Genomic DNA, 4556 nt, shown 5'->3' on the forward strand with positions numbered 1-4556 from the left:
TAAACAGGTCACTCTGACAAATAAATGTCTCTAGGCAACACTCAAAAACCCCTGCCGCCTACGCAGGCGGTCTGGAACACTCTAAAATACTGGAAACAAAGAGGTCAAACTGATCTACAATGTCAACTTGGCAAACAGGGAGATTTAGGACAAACTCAACAGAGACAAATGTAATTCTCAGAAAATGATGCGTATTATATAAGGATATCCTACAAGAATTTGGTGAAATGTGGGACGTATACATATGACAGGGTATTAGTTTAAAACTTTCTAAATCCCCTGGCAGGCAGCTGTGAAAACTCTATCAGGCTGCTTACTTCACAAAATGTCAGGCTTACTTTCTTCCACAGTGGAGCTGATCGCTTCACAGCTAAGACTGTAAAATGGCAAAATGCTAAAGTGCATTAGAAGGATGTTGGGGGTTTTTTTTTCTTAATGCACACAACTTCAAGGCTTAAACACAGTGTTTAATTATTTCCCTGCAATATGATGTTGCAGACTCACTCCTTCGGCTGCTTTTCCCTGTTGGATAATCTTTCGACAAATCGAACGGTGTGTGCGGGAAGACTTAATGATTAGCATAGATATAGGTTACAGTTCACAGCTCAGTTGCATGCTGTACGTGTAAACGGCGTCTATCTGCTTATTTAGAATACATAGAGGAAACGTTTGCTAATTAGCAGCACTACAAAAAGACATTTCCCCAAGAACGACAGCCCTGTTTGGTTAACGGCTGTAACACACTGTTTAATCAACCACCAACTCTCTGTCTCTATTTTCGACTCTGGGAACTAATGATATCTACCAGATGGTTTCCGTCCAGAATAGACAAGATAAATCAGAAAGCACGTTACACTGTTGTGTAAAGTTTGGGTAAAGCTGACAAGAAGTGACATAAATGTAAAGAAAAAACAACTAGAATGGTCATTAGAAGTCCTCCAAAAGTTGACTTCTTCATCTACAGGACGTGGTGGCCTATGTTACAAACAAGACAAGAGACAAGCCCCTTTTCCAATGCAGGGTCACATGTAACTTTAACCACTGCTGTCTCTGATAGGAATATTCAAATGAGTTACCACAATCTGTAGAAAGCCACATTAAAAAAAACTGACACCTGCCTTTTCAAGGACTTAAAGGAGAGATGAATGGTTAGATGTAGATGTGTAGCTGCATTAAAGTCTTCTTTTTAAGAGCACTATACACGTGTGTTAGTCTGTTAGTACACACAAAACAAATCGAGTGAAGAATCTAAAAGAAGTATGACCAGAACACCAGGTTACAGTGCTGAGAAGAACGCCACGGCTGCTCCAGTGCTTCATCCTTTGTGCTGAGCGATAGCACGTCCTGGCATTGTAAAGGGCCCTCTGCCCCCAAAAAATGAGTTTAGAGAACTGCAATTTCCTTCCAAGGTTTTGCACTGTTTGCTTTACTTTGTGAGTTTTGGAGTTCGGTATTGAGTTAATCTTCTTTTGCTTTACAGAGGAAACAGAGTTGAGTGTCATTCAGAGTGAGGATGCAACAAAAATGGCTGCAACTCCACCTCCTCAGCTTGTACCTTAAAGACAGTTAGTCAAGATATGACCGGGAGTTGGTTTAGGTGAATATATTCTTTATGAAGCAGTCAGGTATAATATTGTCGGTTCTTTTGGGAATTAAAGTCTGAAGATAAACAGTCTTGTACTTTACAATTTGTGAAATGTACATTATAATTCTAGCTGCCAGATTTACTTCCTGCGTTTCTGTCTTTCCCAGATTGAACAAGACACACTGGTTTCTTAATGTTATGTGCTTTAAAAACAGGTCGTAATCACAGGTCACATGCCAATTCTTGGACGTATGAAAGTAGACACTTTAAAAGAAAAACTATATTCATAGTTTCCTGCAACTTTCAACCATCTTTAATGGAATCTAACACAAATATCAGTCAAAAACAAATAAACTTTGCAAAACATTAATTGATAGCAGATAAGTCCTTAAAATTTTGTTGAAAAATGAGACATGCAGTAGCCAATGTAATGAGAAAATGATAAAAGATTTAAGCTGCGCTCTTAATATATTCATCCACGGTCCTATCTATCCTGGCAGCTTATCCTGTTTTTAAGCTTTCAGTCCTCATTTCCCCCCCTTAGTAGCTGCAGTACTGGACAGTCCTGCATAAATTTTAAAGATCAGTGCACAGATTGCACAAATTTTCCTTCAGTGAAAAAGATAGAAATGAAATGTAACTGAAATCCTGGTAAGGAGACCAAATGCACGGCGGGACAGCGTGATTATACAATTTTAGTTTGTGATACAGACATCTGAGCTAGAGGACTAAATGTTTGTTTTCTGCTAGTAAAAACTGATACTGTACATGTTAGCGTCAGATGACTCGGCACGACCTTCATCACCTCAGAGTCAAAGGAGAAGCGACAGCAGTGGGGGGGACCAAAAAAAAAAAAAAAAAGCAGCTTATGTCACCTCCTGCTCAGACAAGGCCAGTGGAGTCAAACTATACAACAGTTCATGACCACGCATTATGCAGGTATATCAATTCAATGCATTATACTGTACATGTTTCAAGATAATCCCTTCAAAATAAAGGAGAAAAGGTTGATTTTTTTTTTTCATTTCTGCTGTCTATGAATTGTCACTTAACATTTAAATTAATCAGGATCTCCACAAGCTGTCCTTAAAGCTCCTGTTGAACTCTTATTCCATTGAAAATGTTGTTTACATTGTCCAACAATTCTCCTCAGAGTATAAAAGGATAACCAATTACATTATCCGTCTCAAATTTGAATTTGAAGCATATTCCTGTACGAGGAGAGGCATTCATGTGTGTTTTACTAAAAGCGCTGCTACGGCTGACAAAGACGAATCTTTTTCTTTTTTTATTTGTGACCCTTTGTTGTGGGTTCGCTTGCTCTCAGAATTGAATGTTGGTTCCTAATTTGGAGACAGGTTAGGACATGATGTACTATGTCTCTCCTAATCCACCATGTGAGCATGCCCACTAATGAAAATCTAACATTGTGTTCCACACATTATTCTTGTATTAAGCTCCATTATATGCAATTTGTGCTTCCACTCAGAAAAAGACTCTTGTTCGTCTGTGAAATCAACATCTTTTTTCAATGAATATGTTTAGTGGGAATCAATAAAGAATACTGGTAGATGTTTATCAAGTCTGTGGGTCTGTGGGTTTATGGGAGGTAATAGGATTCTGCAAACCTGTGTGAAGTTCATATTTACCAAACGTTTCAGGAGTTTCTTTGTGAGGGATGAGAATATCAGTCAAATAATTGACTTCTATAAGATGTATTTCTTTGTCTGGCCTCTCCCACGCTTCCCACCAACTTGAAAGTAATTTAGAAAGAAACATAAAGCAGCTGGGGAAATATCTCCAGGTTAAAAATTCAGAAAGATATTCCTGAGATAAATGTCATTATTGTCTCCTGAAGTAATTGCTGCTCCAGTTTGAGGCTATTAAGGATATATAGAACATTTAAGCAGCTGTAAAATAAATCTCCCTCAGGAAAAGAACCTCGTTTTTTTCCATCCCATGGCGACTGGTATTGGACATCAAAGCCAAATCCAATTAAGACCTGATGGGTGAATTAAATGCTGCTGTTTCTTTCTTCTGTCCCTCTCCCTTAGCTCATACCTCCTTGTATTTTAAGTTTCTCTGTTATGTCATTCTTAACTACTAACTTGAATGATACTCTTTATGGCTGGCTGTGGCTTTCTTTGAGGAAAAATACTGAATCCCAACTTTTATTCCTCAAGAATGTGTCCTATTCAGAGAAAGTGTTCCCCTCCTGGGGTTAAATAAAATACTGAAAAAAAAAACATTGTATAATTTAGATAATACAACTAAGAACATAAGAAAAATCACTGCAGTATCACAATATTATTCGGTAAAGAAAAGACTCCACTTGAGACGAGATATTTTCATGACATTAATACATAAAAATTTCACTCATGAGAAATAATGAGAGTAAATTCATTTTGGTGGAGCTGAACTCCCCCTGAGAATGTAAAGCAGTTGGTTTCTTGGTGCATGCATAAATAAATGTCATCAGCCATCATCATCCATTAAGAAAAGCGGGACATCATCAGCAGGACTCAACCCAAGCATGATTTAGAACTGAATAAGATGGTGTTGAAAGTGTCATGGTGTTATATGTATGATAAATCCACAAGTTAAGCATAGAGCATAACAGTTGCTCGCAGGTGACCGTCCGTTTCATACGTCTACGCGTCCTCTGGCTAGACAAGCAGAAAGAAGAACAGAGGGATTTTTTAGCTTGCATCGTTTTCCCGCTCTGGCCTACTGGGAGTCTCATGAATATATTTAGGACTATTAAACCATTTTAAAAAGCTATTTTGCATGGATATAGTGCAATCATAACAATGCAAATGGGATTGGTTGGTTGGTAAATAAGATATGAATGGAAAATGGATGAGAAAAAAAAAACACTTGTGGGTGTGGGTGCAGGCATTCTATTGGACGCCTATTACAGTCAACCTTTAATTGTGGTTTTGGATATTTTGATATGAAGTTGTGTACTGGA

This window comes from Antennarius striatus, chromosome 8, assembly GCF_040054535.1.
Source record: "Antennarius striatus isolate MH-2024 chromosome 8, ASM4005453v1, whole genome shotgun sequence".
Classification (NCBI taxonomy): domain Eukaryota; kingdom Metazoa; phylum Chordata; class Actinopteri; order Lophiiformes; family Antennariidae; genus Antennarius; species Antennarius striatus.